The 24,783-nt window shown below is 45.1% G+C and overlaps 1 protein-coding gene across 8 annotated transcripts in view; it reads right to left on the bottom strand.

The window, feature by feature from the left end:
- The window catches only part of LOC102453472 (opsin-5-like), a 127,095-nt gene that overhangs the window by 18,530 nt on the left and 83,782 nt on the right, over positions 1 to 24,783 (bottom strand). The gene's annotated exons all lie outside the window — the stretch shown is intronic.

Raw genomic sequence — 24,783 nt, 5'->3', positions numbered from 1 at the left:
GTGTTGTACAGACATTGGAAAGAAAACCCCTGTCATCAAAAGCTGAAAAGTAGTTGAAAACAAGACATGATAAACGGATGAAAGAAGAAAAATGTATATAGTGCAGAATTATTTTATTTTATGTATTTGTACTGAGGCAGTGACTGGAAGCCCTCACATGAATTGAGGCCTCAGTGTGCTAGGTACCATACACAGACACAATGTCAGTCCCTGCACCAAACGCTTAACACTCTAAATAGTACAGTAGCTACCCACATATTTTTCTAAATGGGGGCATTTCCAAATACCTGGTGCTTGCCCAGATATGGCTAGTTATTCCTCAGTTTGTAAAATACATAATCACATGGCAGGTCATTAGGACTCAAAAGAATACAGATTTAAAGTAATAATGATTTCCTATGTATTGCTGGCAGAGTCAATGCACTGGGGAGGGCATACAAAGCCATGTGCCACCCTAGATTAACTCCTTGGCTTGTACTGAGAATGCTCAGATGGATGAGCATACTCAGTAACATCTGTTGAAGCTGTTGCCCTCATTCTGCCCTTACTTGTACCCTTTCTTCTGATAGGTCCTCTCTGAGTGCTGGAAAATATTCATCCTTGCCCTTCCTGTGAGTCTGGCCACCACTGTACAATAGGGTCCGAACAATACAGCTTGGAGTGGAGGCTGATTTAAATTGACCTCTGTGCATAAACAAAATCAGGGGTACTTTGATACATGATCCCTTTTCTATCTCATCCCACAAATTATCTGCATTTGGATGTGTAAAAACAAGTAAGAACATATGAACATAAGAACGGCTGTACTGGGTCAGACCAACAGTCCATCTAGCCCAGTATCCAGTCTTGCTGACAATGGCCAATATCAGATGCCCCAGAGGAAGGGAACACAACAGGTAATCCTCACGTGATCCCTCCCCTGGCACCTACCTCCAGAGAAACAGAGGCTAGGGACACCATTTCTACCCATCCTGGCTAATAGCCATTGATACACCTAACTTCCATGAATCTATCTAGCTCTTTTTTGAATCCTATTAAAGTCATAGCCTTCACCATATCCTCTGGCAAGGTGTTCCAGAGGTTGACTGTGCGCTGAGTGAAGAAAAACTTCCTTTTGTTTGTTTTAAACCTGATGCCTACTAATTTCATTTGGTGACCCCTCGTTCTATTATTGGGGGAATAAGTAAATAACTTTTCCTTATTCACTTTTTCTACACCAGCACTTTTTATAGACCTTTACCTTATCCCCCCCTTAGTCTCCTCTTTTCTAAGCTGAAAAGACCAAGTCTTTTTAATCTCTCTTCATATGGGACCCATTCCAAACCCCTAATCATTTTTGTTGACCTTTTCTGAACCTTTTCCAAAGCTAATATATCCTTTTTGGGATGAGGCAACCACATCTGGATGCAGTATTCAAGATGTGGGCGTACTATGGTTTTATACAGAGGCATTAAGATATTTTCTGTCTTATTCTCTATCCCTTTTTTAATGATTGCTAACATTCTATTTGCTTTTTTGAATGTATAATTGGGATTATTTTTTCCAATGTGCATTACTTTACATCTGTCAACCTTAAATTTCATTTGCCATTTTGTTGCCCAATCACATAGTTTGATAAGATCTTTTTGAAGCTCTTCACAGTCTGCTTCAGTCTTATCTTGAGTATCATCTGCAAAGTTTGCCACCTCACTGTTTACCCCTTTTTTCTAGATCATTTATAAATAAGTTGAATAGGCTTGGTCCCAGGATAGACCCTTGGGGGACCCCACTAGTTACTTCTCTCCATCTGGAAAACTTAGCATTTATTCCTATCCTTTGTTTCCTGTCTTTTAACCAGTTATCAATCTATGAAAGGGCCTTCCCTCTTATCCCACGATAACTTACTTTACTTAAGAGCCTTTGGTGAGGGACCTCGTCAAAGGCATTCTGGAAATCTAAGTATACTATATCCAATGGATTCCCCTTGTCCTCATATTTATTGACCCCCTTAAAGAACTCTAGCAGATTAGTAAGGCCTGATTTCCCTTTACAGAAATGATGCTGACTTCCCCCCAGCAAATACATACCTTTTGCACATAAATTTTCCTGAGCATAAAAATTATTCATGCTCTAGCAAAGTTGTATGAATGCAAATAGAGGCCATGTTGAGGTCCTGTACTTATGTTTTAGATAAATAATATCTACATACCATGCTGGTTAAACAAGTATGGAGGAGAGAACAGAGAACAGTACGGGGAAGAAACAGATCATATGATATTTTTGCACCCTATTCTTTGTTAGTTACTATTTTATTGTAGTAAGGCTTTTTTAAGGTCAGGCATCACAGTGGGAGTAATTAGTATTAGACCAGAGTTTACTGTCAGAAATCTAGCTAGAACAATGAATGAGTAAAAGAGAGGATCCAGGGACTAGACTGATATCAATCAATTCTCAAATCAACAAAGAATTAGAACTAAAAATATAATTTATGTCTGTCAATATGGTTTCAGGGAAGGGAGCTCTTGTCAAACAAACCTGTTTTTTTTAAAAAACGAGAGGATAGGCCTGGTCAATGAAGCCAGTTATGTAGATATAATATCTATAGATTTCTCCAAGGCATTTGACTTAAAACCTATGATATCTTGATGGAAACATTTATGTTAGGTACACATTGGATGAATTAAAACTAGTCTCATCATTGACATATTTCAAAACGCAATTATTAATGGGAAAAGCTCAACGAGTGGGGTTGTTTCTAGTGGGTTCTTTTGGGGATTGGTTCTTGGTCCAGTTCAAATTTTTTATCAGCCAGGTATGAAACTATGAATTGTTTGTTGATTAGCATAGTTTGCAGATGACACAAATATTGGTGGCTAATAAGCAGGAGAAGAGATTGTTGTTCCAGAGTGATCTGAATTGTCTTGTTAAATAGTTACTATGCAGTCCAACAAAATCCATCTGAAGACACCCAAAATACAAAGTAACGCATCTGGGAAGAGAAAACAAAGGCTATCCCTGCAGGATGGGAGATTGTCTTGGAAAGCAATGGCTCAGAAAATGACTTAAGGAATCTCTGCCAGGGCCTTCCTCCATAGAGTCCCCCTTCTGGCTCAAAGGGCACTACTTACACAGTTGCATGATTTCCATTGATCGGTTGCTGCCTCTACTGTGTTTGCTGCAGGCACACTTGAGCAGGACTGCCAAGGGTCAGTAAAATCCGTAAAAGCAATTAGATAGCAATAAAAGCCACCATGCTATGCAGCAGAGATGAGGAGTCCCTCCCCGTTGTCCCCAGGGTGAGCTCCGTAGCATGGGAACTGTATACAGTTCCCAGGGCAGGGGCAGAGAGGGGGATTCTCCTGGTGGGGACTCCCTCCAACCTGCTGTTGGCTGGTGGAGGCTGCTCTTCTCTGTTTCTGGCTTTGAACTCTTCATAGGCATCACTAGCATCAGCACTGCAGCTCCTTTTGGTGGGTGGGCATGCAGCATGCACCCCTACTGTGCTCCCCATGGCTGGGGGAGGGCAGGAGATAGAACACAGTGGCCTGAGCATAGCTGCCTCCCACAGCTCCCCACTGACAAGCCACAGAGGGGCAATCACTGGTGGCAGCCCCCACTCTCAGCCAGATGAGCGGCTCCCAAGGTGGAAGGAGGACCCAGAGAGGGGATGTTTGGGATGGAGGTGGTCTCTAACAGGAATAGGATTGTGTCCGCATGCCTGGCCAACATACTGTGGGTCCATCTGACTGTGTTGTGGGCTCCTCCTTTCCTCCAGCCATCTGCCTGCTGCCCAGCTTGGTTTGTCAGCTGTCCTGGGGTTTCACAGGTGCCGCGATCCTCTGCTCAGTTAACAGGCAGGAGTGCTATGCTGTATGGCTTTTGATTCATCTTTACACTACAAAGAATGCATTCATATAAAAGTTTGGTTGTCTGTAATTTTTGCTATGCTGTCCATAAAGTCATTTTCAGTCGTTGGCAATCTCGCACGTGAGTCCTACCCCTTCCAGGGTGCTGAAGTGCACAGATAAACGAATCGTAAAATTCAAAATAAGGTCAACCCAAGGACAGTTCTGCAGAGCCCTCATCCCCTTTTGTGCAGGTTTTGTCTTCACATAGCCAGCCCTTCGATCAGTCTCCATGGGCTTAGTTCATCCATCCACCAGGCGGTTGGTTGAGGCAGCAAGCTGTCCCAAACTCTTGGCTGTAGCCAAGCTTCTCTCACCACAGAAGAAGTGGAATTCTGTCCTCTATCTTCATCAGCCCCAAACTGAGCTGGGCCTTCTCCGTAACCTCCCTCTCCACACCCAACATCAGTTGTCAGATGTCAAAATCAAGCAGTGGTAAACATTGCCACAACTGGGTCCCAAGGCCCTCACTAACCTCCTCCTCAGCAGAGTCATTGCAAATAACTGCCCAGACATGAGCTCAGTGAAATGCTGCAGCAAAAACTGACCAGCATGACCCTTGGTTAATTAAAAAAAGGGAATATTAAGCAAGTAAGCGGCCTTGCCTCTGTACAGAGCATTGGCAAGGCCACTCCTAGAATATTCATGTCCACTTCTGGTGTCCCCACTTTAAGATGAATGTGGAAATACTGGAGAGAACGCAAAGGAGGGGCTGGAAAAGAGCCTTATGATGTGAGGTTTAAGAAGTTCAGTCTATTCGGCTTATTTAAGGTGACACCCACACTATAGTCTCGATCAACCCTCTGAGATCAATCCATTGACCTTCGATTTAGAAAGTCTAGTTAAAACCTATCCAATTGACCGCAGATCACTCTCAAGTCAACTTTGTTATTCTACCCCAGACAAGAAGAGTAAGGGAAGCTGACAGGAGAATTTCTCCCATCGACTTCTCCCTCCCACCCCCCTGCAATGTAGACCCTGCAGTAACTCGATTTAAGATCTATTTACTCCAGCTGCATTATTCACATAGCTGAAGTTACATAGTTTAAGTCAACTTTCTGTAGTCTAAAATCAGGTCAAGAAGTGACTTGATCACTGTGAGTAGGAACTTACACATGGAAAAGATGGCTGAGGCTTTTCGGTCTTGCAGGCACAGGTGTAACAAAACCCAATGGCTGGAAGCTGAGGTTAGATAAATTCAGTCTTGACAAAATAATTTCCTAGCAGCGAGTGTTATTAAACACTGGAACAGCACATCGGGGGAAGTGATTGATTCACTATCACTTAGAATCTTTAAAAGAAGATTAGGCACCTATCTAAAGAATGTGACTTTAATCCAGCTTCTGGGGAAAATTCTACAACTTGCACAGACAGGAGATCAGACTAGATGGGGGTAGTGATCCCTTCCGGCCTTAGAGTCTACATGTCTGTGAATAAAAATTAAGTTTTGAAGAGGGAATTGAAGGAAAACTTTAACAGAATGCACTGAAAACTTGGAAGGAAAGAGTATGGACTGTAGGATTAAGCTGTTATATCTTTGGGAAGTGCAGAGTAAAGAAAATAAGAGACTTTTTCCAGTGGCACAATTACAGTTACCTGCACAGTGAAGCACAGACCCTCAGGTGATATAAATCAATATAGTTCCACAGACCTCAAGAGAACTATATTTATTTACAACATGTGAGGATCTGGTCCAGAATGGTTCAAACAATGAGCATATTCTGAGTATTTAGTGAACTTAATATGTTTGGTTTATAGACACTTTTAAAAATTTAATGATGGCCCATTTATTTAATGTGAACACATCAGCATTTTAATTTGCCCATTCAATCAAGATATTCTGGGCTAGTGCATTTACAACAAAGGAAAGGAAATGTTACTGCACAGAGGGCCAAGTCAAGCTGTAGTAATCATTGCCACATGAGACCATAAAATCAGGTGGGGCATCTGGATAATTTTATGACTAATAACATTTGTACACTCTTAGGCTACATCTAGACTGCAGGCTTCTTGCACAAGAAGCTTTTATCAGAAGAGATCTTCCACAAAAACTTCTTGTGCAAGAGCGCGTCCATACTGCAAAGGTGCGTCAAAAAAGTCCAGACTGCATGGACGCTCTCTCGAAAGTAAGCAATGATTGGTATGCACAGAATGACCAACAGGGCATCTGTGCTTTTTCCTCTTTCCTCTTTTTGTGCAAAACCCCCTGCCTTCCCTGTCCACACATGCCTTTTTGCGAAAGAATTCTTTCGCAAAAAGGCTTCTTCCTGGGATGAGGTTTACCTGGGTGGTCGACAAATACCTTTGATGTCGACACCCGCGTGTCCAGACTATCGCGCTGAGCCGACAAACAGCTGATCAGCTGTTTGTCAGCTCAGCGCGGCAGCCATGTAAATTTAAATGAAGCGGCGATTATTTAAATCGCCGCTTCATTTTACTATGTCGGGTAGCCTAATCTACATGCCTCTGGCGACAGAGGCATGTAGTCTAGACGTACCCTTAGGATATGTCTACACTTGCACCCTAGTTCGAACTAGAGTTAGGAGGTGTGGGAGACCTCAGGAGGTACGGGGGGCTCCCTGGGGCAGGTCAGAGTGGTGGAGCAGTACAACTATACAGTCGGCAATATAGTTGTCCCCCACTTTTGCTGCTCCCAGAGGTGACTGTGCATTATCACATTCCTCCAATCAAGCTCTTACCTTTCCATGTTATGAAAAACAAACCATGAAATTCCAGGCACATCCCATTTTCCTGACACAACCAAACCCTGACCTTGCATTAAAGTCAGGATAAAGTTAGTGGAAATGGGATAAGTTTAGAAGTCAAAATTTAAAAAGAACAAGTTAAAAATCACTTAGAAAAGTTAGATGTTTTCATGTCACCAGAGCCTGATGAAATACATCCTAGAATGCTCAAGGAGCTAATAGAGGAGCTATCTGAGCCCTTAGCTATGATCTTTGAAAAGTCATGGAAGTCAGGAGAGATTTCAGAGCACTTGAAAAGGGGAAATATAGTGCCCATCTATAAAAAAGGGAAATAAGAACAACCCAGAAAACTACAGACCAGTCAGTTTAACTTCTGTGCCAGGGAAGATAATGGAGCAAGTTAATTAAGGAATCAATCTGCAAACAACTGGAAGATAATAAGGTGATAGGTAACAGCCAGTACAAATTTGTAAAGAACAAATTACATCAAACCAATCTGATAGCTTTCTTTGAAAAGATAACAAACTTGTGGATAAGGGAAAAGTGGTGGACATGGTATACCTAGACTTTAGTAAAGCATTTGATACAGTATGGCATGACCTATCAATAAACTAGGGAAATACAACCTAGATGGGGCTACTATAAAATGGGTGCATCACTGGCTGGATAACCATTCTCAAAGTATGTCTACACTACAAAGTTAATTCGAACTAACAGACGTTAGTTCGAATTAACTTCGATAGGCGCTACACATGCAAACCGCTAGTTCGAACTTAATTCGAACTAGCAGTGCGCTTAATTCGAACTAGGTAAACCTCATTCTACGAGGACTAACGCCTAGTTCGAATTAATTAGTTCGAATTAAGGGCTGTGTAGCCACTTAATTCGAACTAGTGGGAGGCTAGCCCTCCCCAGCTTTCCCTGGTGGCCACTCTGGGCACCACCAGGGAAACTCTTCTGCCCCCTCCCGGCCCCGGAGCCCTTAAAGGGGCATGGGCTGGCTACGGTGCCCATGCCAGGTGCAAGCCTGCCAGCACCCAGCCAGCAGACCCTGCACCTGGCACGGCTCGAGCCGGCCACCGGCTGCCACCCAGCCCTCCGCCTCTTCCCAGGACCAGGCTGGGGGCTCCCGGGAGCCTGCCCAGGTCCGCAAGAGGCGGGAGCCCGCCTGGTCTAATGCAGACATCGTGGACCTCATCCATGACCTCCGCACTAAGCACAGGAAAGTGGCCGTCTAGGGCAGGATAGCTGCCAGCCTGGCCACCCAGGAGCAGGTTGGCATGAAAATCAAGGTGGTCCACTGAGACCCCCGACCCTGAGCCCTGAGCTTACAATGGCCGTACTGGGTCAGACCAAAGGTCCATCTAGCCCAGTAGCCTGTCTGCCGACAGCGACCAACACTAGGTACCCTGAAGGGGATGGACCGAAGACAATGACCAAGCCATTTGTCTCATGCCATCCATCTCCAGCCTTCCACAAACGGAGGCCAGGGACACCATTCCTACCCTCTGGCTAATACCAGTCCATGGACCCAACCTCCATGACTTTATCTCACTTCTCTGTAAACTCCGTTCTAGTTCTAGTCTTCACAACCTCCTGCAGCAAGGAGTTCCACAGGTTGACTCTTTGCTTTGTGAAGAACAACTTTCTGTTGTTAGTTTGAAGCCTGCTACCCATTCATTTCATTTGGTGTCCTTTAGTCCTTCTATTATGGGAACTAATGAAGAACTTTTCTTTATGCACCCTCTCCACCGCACTCATGCTTTTATAGACCTCTATCATATCCCCCCTCAGTCTCCTCTTTTCTAAGCTGAAAAGTCCCAGTCTCTTTAGCCTCTCTTCATATGGGACCTGTTCCAAACCCCTGATCATTTTAGTTCCCCTCCCCTCTCCCACCCTCTCTCTTCCCCTCTCCCACCTCCTTTTCCCAGTCTCCCCGAGTTTTGTTCAATAAAGAGAGTTTCTATTTTTGAACACACGTGTCCTTTATTTTGTACATCAGGAAGGGGGGCTAGGGAGGGGTAAGTGGAAGGAGGTGAGGGAGGAATGGGGTACGAGCCCCCGATGGGGAAGACTGGGGTGGCTCTGCGGGCTCCTCGGGGTGGAAGCTCTCCTGCAGCCCCCCAATTGACAACCCCCCCCCGGCTGGCAGCCTGCGGCAAGTGCAGCCGGGCTGATGACCAACTGCTGTGATGTGCCGAGTGTGGGCACTCAGGGCACTCCAAGCCAGGACTGCTTTGCAAGTGGGGAACCCCTGAGAACTGTCTGCCTGGGGTGGGGGGGTCGGGTCCCTTTAAGCAGAGCCCTTGGCTAGCCTGAGACAGCAGCTCCATGCTCTAAGTCCTAATCTGATGCCCTGCCGGCACCGCTTCCGGCCATCCTTAACCCCGGTTCAGGATCCACTCAATGTGGACATGATAGTTCGAATTAGTAAAACGGTAATTTGAACTAGTTTTTAAGTCTAGATGTGCTAATTCAAATTAGCTTAGTTCGAATTAGTGCTGTAGTGTAGACATACCCTCAGAGACAAGTTATTAACGGTTCAAAGTCATGCTGGAAAGGAATAACAAGTGGGATTCCACAGGAGTCTGTTTTGGGACTGGTTCTGTTCAATATCTTCATCAATGATTTAGATGATGGCAGGCAGAAGTACAATTATTAAATTTCCAGATGATACCAAGCTGGGAAGGGTGCAAATGCTTTGGAAGATAGGGTCACAATTCAAAATGGTCTAGACAAACTGGAGAAATAGTCTGAGGTAAATATGGGGAAGTTTAATAAGGACAAACACAAAATACTCCACTTAGGAAGGAATAATCAGTTTCACACATACAGAATGGGAAGTGATTGTCTAGGAAGGTGTACTGCAGAAAAAGATCTAAGGGTCATAGTAGACAAACTAACTATGAGTCAACAGTGTGACACTTGCAAAAAAACAAAAAAAGGTAACATGATCCTGGAATGCATTAACAGGAGTGTTGTGACGAAGGAGTCATTCTTCCATAATACTCTGTGCTGATTAGGCCTCAACTGGAGTATTGTGTCCAGTTCTGGGCACCACATTTCAAGAAAGATGTGGAGAAATTAGAGAAGTTTCAGAGACGATTGAAGACCTAGAAAACATGAGCTACGAGTGAAGACTGAAAGAATTGGCCATGTTTAGTTTAGAAAAGAGAAGACTGAGAGGGGACACGATAGCAGTTTTCAAGTATCTAAAAGGATGTTACACGGAGAGGGAGAAAAGTTGTTCTCCTTGGCCTCTGAGGATAGGACAAGAAGCAATGGGCTTAAACTGCAGCAAGGGAGGTTTAGGTTGGACATGAGGAAAAACTTTCTGTCAGGTTGTCTATACACTGGAATAAATTGCCTAGGAAAGTTGTGGAATCTCCATCACTGGAGATATTTAAGAGCAGGTTGGATAGACATCTATCAAGGATGATCCAGATGGTGTGTGGTGCTGCCGTAAGGGCAGGGGACTGGACTTGATGATCTCTCGAGGTCCCTTCCAGTTCTGGTATGCTATGCTATGCTATGATTCTATAAGACAAAACTGCATACCAAATTTGGTGGTCCTAGCTCTTACCATTTAAGAGGAATTATTGAACAAACAGACTCACAGATGGACTGACAGACAGACAGACACACAACCTTTAAAATATGTAGACGACTCAAATATATCAGTACGTTTTCAGTAAAACTCGTATATTTGGGGGAAAATTGCCCTTTTTTAAATGATGGAGATTTCAATAACAGAAGTGGTTATATATTGTATAATAGAAGAAATGGTGGCTGTCTGTTCCACAGGATGCAAGGACAACTTGTGTCAAAATGTACATGCTCTTAAAACAATTAAAGCAAAATCAAATATTTCTATATAAGCTTTCAGATCTTAATAACCTGTCTAATTCCAATACAACAGCAGGTCATAAGTACTGACTTAGGTGAAGAATGTTTAAGTGCTCATGATATTTGCTATTGTGGATGATAGGGCACTAAGTGAGGACTCTCATCAAAACAAGCAGTTTTAAGAAATTTCAGCCAATTAAGTGATTAATTGGTTGTGAATTCCTTAGAGTTTGTAGGGGGGAAAGTTCAGCAAAGTGTACGGGGGAGATTAGGAAAAATGGGCACAGGAAGAAGAAATTAGAATTGAGAGAAGTAGTTAGGTTCAATTCTTTTGGTCTAACAAAAGTGATCATATGACATCTTCAGGTACATGGGTGCAATTCCCACCTGCTTCTGTGGGAGTTGCATACACATACCAGAAAGCGAAACTGAGCCTAGGAAATCAAGATCTGATAAAGAAGAAAGTGATTGGCAAAAAATGTGTACAACAGAGAGAAGGGAGTTTTTCTTTAAAGCTACCAGATACATTAAGGCTAAAATCTTCAATTCTCCGTATCTACGGTAGGCTCCAACATCTATATTTAGGCACTGTAATATAACTGGCCTGATTTTCAGAAGCACTGAGCACATGAAAATTTTGTTGAAGTCAATGGTAGCTGAAAGTGTTCAGCCCAGCTGAAAAACATTTAGTTAAGAGCCTAACTATTAAAGTAGAAGTAACTTTAAGCATCCAAGTGTGAAAAATTTACACTCCACATCTCAGAGGAGAGAATATATTTCCTTTTTAGAGCTCAATCCAACCTCTCACTATTTTTCTTTTTCCCTTTCACCCACACAGATTCTTGCTTCCCAACAGAAGTAGTATAAAGGTAAGAAGCATTCTGAGGGTTACGTATTATATTTGCTTTGACTGATTTTGGTGGGTTGCAGTGGTGCAAGTGGAATCCACTTCTTAATGGTATTTGAAGAGGAGAGGTTGGGGGTGGGGGGGATGTGACCTCCTCACATGATCTTCTGTGTGACTTCTCCACATCACAACCCTATCCTGGAGCCCTCATGTTCTCCCCATAATCCACCCCACTTACCTGTCTCTCTCCTCCTACCACTCTTCATTCAGAACCACAAAGGCAAAAGGAGCAGAACATGGAGCCACCAGTAGCTCTTCCAGCACATCTCTACCACCCCAGCCCTTCCACACAGGGTCCCGTCCCTCTGAAGGACAGAGCTGGTGGCGAGGAAGGGCTAGACGTGGGAAAAGAGCTGTGCCAGACGAGCTGCCAGTGTGCCACTGGGTGGCCCCACATTCTGTTCCTCCTGAGAACAGCAGTAGGGAAAGGAGGACGACGCCGACAGCTCCTCTGGTGCCTGTACTGAGCCCAGCCCCACCTCCACAAGCAGGGCTGCTGCCGGGAGCCCCCGCAGATGCAGCTCTGTGGAAGGGCAGGGGACACAGCTGGGAGTTCTGCTCCTTTTCCCACTGCAGTTCCCAGGAACCACAGCAAGGAAAGAAGCATAACATGGGGTCACTGGGTGGCCCCAAGTCTGCAGCTCCTCTACTGTGACTGTACCGTGCCCAGCCCCACTCTTTCACCCTGTCCCCTGGCGGGGCTGGCTGCTGTACAGACAGAGGAGGCCCTCTGTGGAAGGACTGTGGGCAGTACAGCTACAACAGAGGAGTTGCCAGCATGGGACCACCCAGCAGCTCTACATTCTGCTGCCTCTCTTTCTGGTACGCTGTAACACCTATAAGTATCTTGCTGGTGTGGCGTTCTGTAAGGTACCACCACATCTGCACTACTTGTGGGTGGGTTATTTTTCTAGTAATGCCCACACACACTAGTAGGTTTATTTGCAGCAGAACTGAGAAATGGTCTGTTTTTCTCTCTAGAGGAAATGCTTTTAACGGAGAGAAGCCAAACATGCAGGAAAGTAAGGACGTATAATACTTAGGCTTAGAAGGATGTGATATTTATTGGTAAATGTTGATAAATATCAAATTCACTATTCACACACAAGTAAACACAAATATTTGCAATGATAAGGATTGGAATACAGAAATCGGCAAAGACAGACAAATGCTACTTGGCAGCTTATTGTTGGATTTATGGATATTCACTTTGTGTATTTTGCCCCTATGTGATGTTGACAATTTGTGGTTATAAAGCTTTAATGTTTTGAATCTCAGTGTCTACTGTCATTAAATTATTGTCCGACTCTCCCCATTGTCCAAACCCCACAATTTTTCATGGCCATGAAAATTTAAATTAATAAAAATTAAAAAGGTTAAACATTTATATTATCAGTTGAAATTAAATTATATTAAAAACGTAATAACTCTATAACAACAGAGCACCTGAGAATATCCTGGTGGTCACTATGCTGCATACCTTATTATTCAAGGGACCAGACAGATAAGGTAGAGGGCTACTTGTACATTCTCTGTAGCATGCTGCATAATTGTTCAAGGAACAGAAATTCTGTTTAGAAATACATCAGGAACTAGACAAAAAGGATCCAATGGTGAAATAGCTCTTTTGAGTCAATAGCTGAAACATGCTACCTCCTTGTCATTTTCCATTTTACAGGGCTGATCTCACAGTGGCCATTCTCTACTACCTATACCCTTGACTCATGCCTGCACTCCCTCCCACACTTCCCATCCCTAAGTGCTTCTGGGGACCAGCTGAGGGAATAGTAGTCTCTGGGGTTGGAAGTGAAGGTTCCAAGCTTTCCCTGCCCCCCTCCTTTAGTCTCAGAAAGGATATTCCAAAACCAGCCTACAGAGCTGGCTGGAAATCCTTCTCCCTCCACAGACCTTACCTGAAGGATCTGAATATTGGGTTGGGAAAACATGTCTAGACAGAGAGTGTGGTAGGGAGCTGGAAGCACAGATTGGGCGCGCCAGCTATTTCATTGCTGCTTTGTAAGCTCCCTGAACATGGCAGAGTTCCATGATAGTAACAAGCAGGGCACAAGGTAGATGCAGTGATTGCTGGTTTACATGGGGTGCACCCGGCCCACTCCAGGCCCATGCTGTATGTGTGTCTATGAAAGTCAGAACTCAGCCACCTCTTGACTGGAATGTATTAATAATACAAGTTGAACTTCTCTAGTCCAGCACCTTTGGGACCTAACCGGTCCCAAACCAGAGAATTGTGCTGAATCACAAGAGGTCAATATTGTCTAGCAGCATTACCAACACTTCCACTGCTTACTGGGCTCTTAGAAGATATTTAGGGGCAAATTAGAGCTAAATAACAGCACAGAACACTGAGAACCAGGACTGGGGGCTGTAAACAAACTTTATGGGACCGGAGAAACCTTATCATGGATGTGGCCAAGTTAACTAAAATCATGCCGGACCACAGATGTTGCCAGACCAAAGAGTGCTGGACTAGAGAGGTTCAATCTGTGGTACATTGTAAGGCTAAAAGGCAGCTTTGGATAGAAAAATGAAAAATATTTTCTAATTTCTCCTTAATATTTTACAAGAGCTTCTGAGCAAAGACGTTAGCACCAGCCATAACCAGATGGAAGAATCAGACTGTGTCTGAAGTTTTAGTCTCATTAACATGTACGTCATGCTGTGCTTTACATAAATCACACAGCCCACTATTATTTCTCTGCAGCACAGTGCATTTCACTCTTTTTGGCAGTTGAATTAATTTGTGTCTGCAGAAAAACAGAGTATTTACAATGGGAATTGTAGTTTTCTCACTGTATTTCTATAACACATTTATTCCTGCTGAGTTTAATGGGCCTCCAGATTCCTGGTAGGTGAATAAAAATACTTTTACGTTTTCTGATGTTAACACAGGTAGAGGTCTTAGAAAAAATAAGGCTATATTGGAGGCAATAAATTGTATGTATGCTCCTTTTCTCTTTCATACAATTGCTGTTACCCCAAAACTTGTCTAGCATTTGCTGGGTACAGAAAGTACAAAAACAGTTCCCTCCTACATCTTGTCTAGTTCTATAACTGGCCCGACTGTTAAGTGCAACTACATTCAGCATCTAGGACATGTGGTCCAAAAGCATGAGAATAGAGACAAAAACAGTTTCATAGATTGTAAGGTCAGCATAGACTAGAAGGGTCCAGTCTTATCTCTTGCATAGCACAGAACAAAGAACCAATACATTGCTTAACTATAAAAAGAAACAGAACAAGGTGGTGAGCAAAAGAAATTAGCAACTTGCTTGGAAAATAAAAGCCATATATACCCCTCTGCCTTTCCCCCTCCCACAGCATAAAGCTCCAATGAGATACTACAGGGGCTCGTCTACACTGGCCCCTTTTCCGGAAGGGGCATGTAAATTTCACCAGTCGTCGTAGGGAAATCCGCGGGGGATTTAAATATCCCCCGCGGCATTTAAATAAAAATGTCCGCCGCTTTTTTCCGGCTTTTAAAAAAGCCGGAAAAGAGCATCTACACTGGCCCCGATCCTACTTTGAAGTAGGAATAAGACTCTCCGGAAAAGGGCACTTTTTCCGGAGGATCAGGGCCAGTGTAGACGCTCTTTTCCGGCTTTTTTAAAAGCCGGAAAAAAGCGGCGGAAATTTTTATTTAAATGCCGCGGGGGATATTTAAATCCCCCGCGGATTTCCCTACGACGACTGGTGAAATTTACATGCCCCTTCCGGAAAAGGGGCCAGTGTAGACGTAGCCCAGGAGTTAAATGGTTCTGAAAATTGCCTTGTGATTTCAACAGCACTGATGAGTCACATTTGGGGTCTGAGCCAAAACTAATTGAAATTGAGTCTTTCCAATGGATTTCACCAGGCCTTGGATCAGGTCTTTGGAGCATCAAGACACTTTCAGATAGCTCAGTAGCATTTTGTTTACCATCTCCTCCATGAGAGGTTAGAGAGACATGTTAAACAGGATTCAAAGACTGGCCAAAAGCTTACTGCAGCTAAATTATGGAGAGAAAAAAAGAGGTAGTTCTGAAAATGCCATGTACTAAAAATATCTCAAAAGTGTTTTCATTAATCAAAGCCAACAGTTAGCAGTCATGTCTGTTTCGTTAATAGTCCATCAACTGAAGAACTATTTTGTTAAGTGGACCTATAATACAGCATACACTTTACCAAAATAATAATCTGTCTTCCATCCTGGCCTCCCTTTTTATAGAGGCACTTAAGCATATTGCCTATAACTCCAAATAGAAAGGGTGACATTGCATAGTACAGACGTTATCTTTGACCTGTACAAATTAGCTACAAATTTTTCTTAGTGCCAGCAGTCTCTGTTCCCAAATAATTGATGTGATACGCTCAGTGGCTAGTCATGCTAATAAGATCACTCTAGGCAGCCTGAAGTACATTTCAACACACACTTGAGCATATGGGTCTTCTTTTAGGGCTATTGCTTGCCTTATGTACCTTCAGGGGACCAGCATGAATGAGGAGGGTCTGAGTAATACCTGGTGACCTTAGGAAGAGGAATTCTAGCTGATGGAAGCGGGAAAAAAAACTGGCAGGCAGCTTCTTCCACCTCTTCCTCTCCCCCAGCACCTTGTACAGGTCAGCAGCCCTGCCAATCAACTCCTCCTTCCTCCCAGCACTTCCCATCCACTGCAATCAGCTGTTCCACAGCATGCAGGAGGTGCTGGGGGCAGGGACAGAACTGGACAGGAAGACGTGGGACAGAGATGGAGCATGGTGGGGAAGAGGCAGAGCAGGAGTGAGGGTTCAGGTGGGGGCAGAGTGTAGGCAGACATGGGGGGTTGAATATCCCAGAATCCAGAGAAAGCCAGCGCCTGTGTCTCCAACAAACTCAAAATGGTCACCAGCCCTACATAGCCTGGTGTGACCACTAGAGTGAAACGTCAGTAACAAGGTGGACAGAGGGGCCAATAGACTTGCTGGGATCCTGGGCAAGGTGAATGGGCCAGCTCTACACTCACAAAAGGGGCAGGGCTAGGAGCAACCAGCCACATGGAGCATGCTGTGCTGTAGCCCTTCTCCCCAGCCAGCCCTCAAAGCCACCTGGAGCATGCTGTGTGGCACTCCGGCACTGATTTAAAGGGCCTGTCTCCTTTGCCCCTCCTGTTGGTGGGCTGAGGGTGGGTTGGAAGCAGCATCATGAAAATGTGCTTCATGGGCATATCCATAAAAGGTAGGGCTAGCTCTGCTTTAGTTAGTGTCATGATCAGGAGTGCTGACCACTACCTGGTGTCTAAGGGGTAAACTCAGGTACCTAGCAAAAGTGTCGGCTGGGGGAGGGGATTGGTTCGGGCAATCAGCCAATAACAAGGCAGGTAGGAATTTCAAACTGGAAAAGAGGGGTTTTTCTTTCTCTCTCTTCTTTGTTTGAGTTCAGAGCAGTTTCTCCCAGGTATTGAGGGTGGGCTGTGCCCATGAAAGCTCATGATGCCATCTACATGTTTTGTTAGAGTATGTCTACACTGCCACCCTAGTTCGAACTAGGGTGGCTAATTTAGTCATTCGAACTTGCAAATGAAGCCCGGGATTAAAATATCCCATGATTTATTTGCATGTTCCCAGGGGCCGCCATTTTTAAATGCCTGGTAGTTCGAATCCTCTGCCCGTGGATACACGCATCACGGGCTAGGTAGTTCGAATTAAAGCTCCTAATTCTAACTACCGTTACTCTTCCTGCAATGAGGAGTAACGGTAGTTCGAATTAGGAGCTTTCATTTGAACTACCTAGCCCGTGCCGTGTGTATCCGCGGGCAGGGGGTTCGAACTACCGGGCATTTAAAAATGGCGGCGTCCAGGAATATGCAAATAAAGCCCGGGATATTTTAATCCCGGGCTTCATTTGCAAGTTTGAATGACTACATTAGACATACCCTAAGGTGCTACTAGACTATTCATTGGTTTTTTAAGTTTTTCCTATTAGTTAGAGTTCTTTTAGCAGGTCTGATTCCTGATTAAGGGTTTGATCCTGCAATTATCAAACACATCAGATTCACACTGACCTGAAGTCAAAGGGTATTTAGAATACAAAGTGAGTGCAGGACTGGACCCTTGAAAAAACACATGTTCATTTTCTGATGGAAGGTGGAATTCACAAGCAGTGGCGCTGACAGCCTGCTGGGCCCCTATGCAAAGTGTTGGGGACTGCTCTGCACTCCCAGAAGGGGTATGGGCATCAGGTGGAAGGGGTGGGGCTGGGGCTATGCAGCCCTCAGCACTGCCTGGAGAATGCCGTGCTGCCCAGAGCACACTACGCTTAAAACCACAACCAATCACAGCTTTCAAGCATGCTTCTATTAGTGCACATATACCTTTAGTTTCAGATACTGATCTTACTCCCATTAAAATCAGTGGCAAAATTTCACTGAATTCAAAGAAGATGAAAGAGAACCAGGCACTAAGCTTTGCGCCATTTAACTTAGATCCTATTTTAAGTGTTTAACTGTGGCTTGTGCTGGCTCTTTGTACATGGTTTAATTTTATGCTAAGAGGATCAGATTCTCAACACAATTAAAAATAAGATACATGCTATTCAGCCAGATACACCTTTATACATAAAGCCATACACTTTCAAGCTATCAAAAATGATAGCCAGACTAAAAACTGACATTACCATTTATTACATAAAAAAAAACCTGATAAAGATTCTTCTTTATTTCCACACCGATGCATGGACTAAGTTTTGTTCTGCTTCTAAAAGGGAAAGGATAGTATGTACATTGTAACTGAATTTAATTTTATCTCAATTAAAATGGACTCAAACAGATTTAAAGTGATTCTAGTCTTTTGCATCCATTTTTGTTCTGCTTCAATATACATGAATGCATTCACTGAATGTGTTAAAAACACATCCTGCAGAAAAAGGAATCCAATAGTCAGGGCCAAGTGCAAAAAAGGAAGTGTACACAAGTGACCAATCACTGCTAGAGTGAATGCGAATCACATCAGTGTGAACGCAAATTACTAGTTATTTGCGCATGCATGCACACGGTGGCAGTGGCAGTGCATCTGAGTGGGTACTTTTCTATACTATAAATACCCTCCAGGCTCCAATCCAGCAAAGCACTGAAGCATGTGCTTAATTTTAAGCACGTGGTCAAGCTTCATGTCTAGTTTTGTTCTCTAATGTACTCACATGACCTTCATTACTATAGTATCTGAGCACTTCGCAGCCTAACAATATACTTCCCTGTGACATATGGAAACACTTTTATACCCAGTTTTAAAATGTCATGGGGAGCTGAGACACAGAAAGTCTAAGTTACTTGCCCAAGATCATATGTGAAGCTTGGGGCAAAACAGGGAACTGAAGCTGGTCTCTTTAATCATGGACTAGCATGCTAACAACCAGACCATCCTGTCTTTCAATAGTTGGTAAAATAGAATAATAGAATACGAGAACTGAAAGAGACCTCGAGACGTCATCAAGTCCAGTCCCCTGCCCTCATGGCAGGACCAAGCACCATGTAGATCATCCCTGATGGATGTCTATCTAACCTGATCTTAAATATCTCCAGCGAGGAAGATTCCTCAATCTCCCTAGGCATATAATTCCAGTGTTTAACCACGCTGACAGGAAGTTTTTCCTCATGTCCAACCTAAATCTCCCTTGCTGCAGTTTAAGCCCATTGCTTCTTGTCCTACCCTCAGAGGCCAAGGAGAACAATTTTTCTCTCTCCTCCTTATAACACCCTTTCAGAAACTTGAAAACTGCTATCATGTCTCCTCTTAGTCTTCTCTTTTCTAAACTAAACAAACCCAATTCTTTCAGTCTTCCCTCATAGCTCATGTTTTGGGACTATAGATTCAGTGGATGTAGTTATTTAACTTCCATCAGGGCCGGCTCTAGGCACCAGCAAACCAAGCACATGCTTGGGGCAGCACATTGCCAGGGGCGGCATTCCGGCTGCCCCTGAGAGACACTGGCTAGAGAACTCCTGAACTCCTGACTGTTACCGACCAACATGAGCCTGCCTGCGGCTGCACAAGACAATGCGCAAGGTGGTGGAATGCGCGATGGGCCAGCAGAGAGTCACCCTCTGCAGGTGGGGTGCACGGGGCAAGCCGCGTTCACAGCCCTGCAGTGATGGCTGAGGCGCCATGACATCACGGTTCTGGGGCTGCCTCGCTGCCTTCCCTCAGCACCAGGGAGAAAAGTGCGCCCTCTAGTTAGCGCGAGAGGGCATTCTGGCAAGGCAGCGTGGAACGGCCCCGATAGGAGCACTGGCCACGCGCTGCTCCAGTCGCCTTCCCGGCCCAGCTGCCACTGCCCAGCATCCAGCGGCTGCGGAGCAGGAAATGGCCGAGGGAGCCTCCCATGAAGCAGACTCCAGTGCCCGGGGATAGTTCGTGCTCCTCTGACTGGCACCAGCCAGCGAGGCCAGATGTGCGGGGGGGGGGGGCGGATGCACCATGGGCTTTGAGAACAGCAGTGGCGCCGGAGCGCTATGGCCCTGATGGGCGAGCCGCTCTCCCTGGGCTGTGTGGGGCAGGCTGCACAGAGTGATCTGGGGCCAGGCAAGGGGCAGCCCAGGTCACTGCAGCCAGGGACCACGCTGCGAGCCATGTGCCTGTAGTCATCTCTCCACCTGCCTTGCGCTTACTAACAACCCCTCCGGCCAGAGCAGGCACCCTTGGCCAAGGAGTTTGCAGGAGTGTGGGGGGGAAGAAGCGAGGAGGGGGGAGTAGCGCACATTGGCAAATGGGGGCAACTCTCTCCCCCTTTTCTCTGCCTCAGTGCTGGTCGCGGAGGGAGGGGAGAGCTGCAGCCTTAGTGGGCCCGGGCAGAAGGAAGGCCCTGCCCAGGCTAGGATGATTCAAGCAGAGGTGCCTAGGCTGGGGGGAGGGGAGAGCTATTTTGCAGCCCCATCTGGTTGGTCTGGTGCTGAGGAGCCGCTGGAGGGGGCCTCACCTGCCCCTAGCTCAGAGATTTGGGGGAGGGAGAAAGAGGTGTCCCTGGCCTTGCCTGTTACGTTTCCCGGCTGTGTCCACGCGCATCCCCAGGAGGACGCATGTCCCTTTCACCCCTCCCCCAGAGCATTCCGAAGTTTCCGCGCATGCTGTGGGGAGGGGACACGAGGGTTTGGCAGAGAAAGGAAAAGGAGACGGAGTTCAGTCAGTGGGGGTAGGTGGGAGAGGGGAGCGGACTGGGTCCGTGGACGGAGGGGGTAGGGTGGAGATCGGGTTTGGCTAGGGGGGAAGAGAGGGCACAAGGTGGATTAGGTGGGGGGACAGAAGGGAGGGTAGACTGGGTTCGGTCACCGAGGGGTCGGGTTTGCCTGGGAGGGGAGAGAAGTTCATTCATGCTTAAATTCGACACTTTACATTCAAATTTGAATAAAGACGCTAATTATCTTACCCATTACAAAGATAGCTTCCCCAATTATCACCTCTAATATCATTAGCTCACAGACATTTACCTCCCCCCCCCCCCCCGTTCTTCCTCCTCCATCCCCCTTCTGTTCTGAAATTTGATTTGTCCTTTTCATATTTGTTCATTTTTTTAATTGTATCCTTTGGTATATATGGTTGTGACAATTTTCTTCCACTATTTGATCTGAGGAAGTGGGTCTGGCCCACGAAAGCTCATCACCTATTAAACCATCTTGTTAGTCTTTAAAGTGCTACATAGTCCTGTTTTTTATTAAAATCAATGTGAGTTAGAAGCTTAAATCCCTTTCAGGATCTGGGTCTATAGGCCTGCTCCAACTCTCAGTGACATCAATGGGGACCTGATCAGGCTCCAGAGGCACATTTCAATGTTGAGTTTTGCCAGAGTACCAGAGAGTATGGCTTATGTCAGGGAGGGCCATGGGATGAAGTGACAGGAAAGAGGCAGGAGAAAGAATCTATACCAGGAAGGGGGCAGGAGATACTGTATTGGGAAGCTCTAACACGAACTAGCTAAACGGAGGAAGCGGCGAGTAGTAGTCACTGTTGCTATGGGGATCCAAAAGGAACAAAAGTACTTCTGGAGAGCTCCTGTGATTTATTGTTAGGTTTCAAAATTAACAGCCCATTGAGAGGAATGGATCGGGTCACATTTCTTGTTATTTCAAGAAGAAATAACACTCAGGTAACTTACACCTGCAGATTCATCTTCATTAATTAGAAGGACTATACTTATGTGTGGGGTGTGTGCATAATATATATATATATATATAGAGAGAGAGAGAGAGAGAGAGAGATTTGCAAACAATAGCTTATTTTCTGTTTAAATTCACATACAAAATATGGTGGGAAGGAGCAAATTTCATGGGAATGAACTAAATGGAGCCCCATTTTAATATATGGAACAGTGAGATATGTGGGATAAAATATTTCACTTCAAAACCTTTTTCCACATATATAAAAGTTTATCCAGTTTGATCTGCATTTATTCTAATAAATGCAATAGCATCCAATATGCAAGAATCTTTCAAAATATATTTTAATAATATAAATGGATTTCTTAACCTTTTCTTCTCATAGGATATTGCAGGAGCATTAGCACTGATCAGCTCATTTATTTAGCCCTATTTATGCTCAGTAATTCTCTTCATCAACAGCCTGCAAGCGGGGGTGGGAGTGGAGGAAGATGAATGCAGCAACTGTCCCAGGGCTCAGCAATTCAAAAGAGCCCGGGGCTGCTGTAGCAATGCCAGCCAAAACTCAGAGGCTCTTTAATTTGCCCCTCAGAACTAAAGATGTTAAATATTGACTAAGTGACTAATCGAATCATTCTGTATCAACTATTCAATTAGTCGATAGGGCGCCTCCACCTTTGAAGTATCGCATGGAGCCCAGGATCAGCTGATCCCAGGCTCCACGCGGCACTGCTGCTTTGAAACGCCACATGCAGCCTGAGGACGCCCCAGCTGCCTCTTTGAAGTACCCTCTCCACTCCCCCCACGCCTTTACTGCCACTTTCTGATAGACGCAGCAAGGGGGGGAAGTGACAAGTCTACTAGCCTGTCCACTAGTCCTTCACATCCCTAACTAGAACCCCAAGAGGCACGCTCTAGTCAGCACTAAAAGGCCAGTGGAGTTGAGGTTAGCACCCAACCCAACCCCTTCTACACATGGCCCTGCCTCTTCTGGGAGCATGGCTGTTGCCCACTGCTTACCCCTATATCGCCACTGTCAAAAAGCAATTCTCTTCCTTTACTACCAATTCCTGAGCACTTAGCATAGGTCTCAATATTTAGCTATTTCTCATTTATTTAATGTGATCTAATTTTCTTCTGGATCTTCAACTGCCAGTCTGCAAACTCTGTCAGGCCACGCCCCCAACTGCTAATAAGCCCCGCCCACTGAGGGGGTTCCCCAAACAGCATCAGATGAGTGGCACAGCAAGCAGTCAGGTGTGCTGATGCTGTCCCTAGTGGGGCAGTTTCACCATGGCCCTGGTTCCAGCTCCAGTGGCTGCCACACAACCCAGCTGGCAGGGCCACGTGATCGGCGGCTGCAGCACTAGGCCAGGGCCAAGCGCTGTGTGGAGGGTGGCTGCCCCAACCGCCAGGGCCAAGCATAACATAGCAGAAAACTAAAAAGTGAAGGCAATATAAACACACTGGCTCATCTCTGTGGGTTTCTAGGAAAAATATTTAAATGTTTGTTTCACTGCTTACACTTTTTGGTCTCCATTTTGATTCCTGGTGCTGAGAATGGGGTGAGGCCCAGGTAAGGGCGTGCAATCTGCCATTAGCAGATACATGTGGCTGCCCATGGCTGCCAATAAATTCCGTATGGGGTGATTCTGTGACAAGTTGCTGACAAGGAATTGCTGAGCCAGCCCTCTGTCACTCCAGCTCCATTTAAGGAAGCAAGTGGGGGGTGAAACAGCTACCCCCTCTGATTAGGTTAGGGGCTATAGAATGGCTCAGAGGAAGGAAGGAGAGGGACAGTGATCACCTTCTGGCTTCAAGAAAGAGAAGCCCCCCTCAGGCTGGAAACCCTCAGAAATATCTGGTGGGTTTTTAATGTGTAAGTAAACTGCATCAGTAATTGCTGAGCCAGAAGATCTCTGAATGATTTTTGGAGCAGATCAGAGGCTAAACCAACAGAGGCTCTGCTGTGCCCTGTTACACCTTCCCATCCCTATATTAATAACAACAATGGGGCAGCCTCACCATAGCCCTGGTTCCAGCTCTGGAGCCGCGAAGGGCCACCGGAGCCAAGCACCGCGTGAAGGGCGACTGCCCTGGCGAGCACATTCTCCTCCCTCCCCACTCAGCGGGAGCCTCCTCCTAACACTGATTTATGCCAGCTGAGGATCTGCCCCAGGATTTTTAGGGAGAGTTTTTTAATAGCACAAAATGGAGTCAGGCCAACAATCTCCTAAATATTTTAGCTGGCATGTTATTGTTTGCTGAGTGGGATGCCTTTTTACTTCACAATATTATTATACTCCAAAAACCCTAGTGTAGACACAATTATACCAGCATAAAAGTATTTTTGCTGGTACAACTAATTTGGGTTGTGGAACTGGTATAAAATATATCAGAAATAGCCAGTATTTTTGGTCAGTAGACGCTGCATCTTCAGTAGGTGAGTATGCAGGTACAGCTGTATTGGCAAACCTTCAGTGTAGATCTGTCCTTTGGTACCCAGTTCTCATTAATTTCCAATGGGAATCAGCTGCTTTTGCCTTTCTCGGCTGGCTTGGGGACCCCCTGGTGGCGTAGCTGGGGCTTACCTGGGGCTGCCACTACCCAGGCAGCTGGGGTGAGGTGAGGGGGCTGGAGATGTTCTGTGGGGGGCAACCTGCATGATTTTGATCTTCCACGCTGTATGATTTTATGCCTTTCGACTTCACATGATTTGGGGAAGGGATACTTCACTATTTGTTTGGCCCAGCCTTCCTACTTTATAACCCTGTATTCACTGGTAAAACTACAGGAAAAATAAAAATGAAGCTAATATTGAGTATTCATAATGTAGTTTAGTTTTTAAGTGGATAGGAATCAGCACACAGGTTAAGGCCAATGAATGATATGCATTGTGTGCATACAGATGCAATGTAAAATAACACGTGGCCGCTTAAAATAAATTACCACAATGAATATGCAAATGTTTCTGTACCAGACCACCAAAAGTTTTAAAATGAGTTTGCCAATCTGTTGTATACAAAAGGTTGGGAACCACTGATCTAGATAATGCTATAGAAACACCTCAATGCAATGTTACTACACATACATCTGTACAAAACAGCCCACCTGGAACAACATCCATAAAATATCATACTAGGAATGTCAGGAATATCTTTTGAGTTTCAAACTTCCTGAAAGTAGAAAGGTAAGTGTGCCCCGGAATTCTAAAGGCAAACAGATGTGGGGGAGAAAGTGAAATTTGGGATCCTGAAAACAAGGAGAAAGGCAGATGGACCTAGTAGCCAAAAGAGAGATGACCCGAACACAGAAGATCA

The sequence above is a fragment of the Pelodiscus sinensis genome, chromosome 2 (genome assembly GCF_049634645.1).
Source record: "Pelodiscus sinensis isolate JC-2024 chromosome 2, ASM4963464v1, whole genome shotgun sequence".
In the NCBI taxonomy this organism is placed as follows: Eukaryota; Metazoa; Chordata; order Testudines; family Trionychidae; genus Pelodiscus; species Pelodiscus sinensis.
This window is presented reverse-complemented; position numbering and strand designations above follow the sequence as displayed.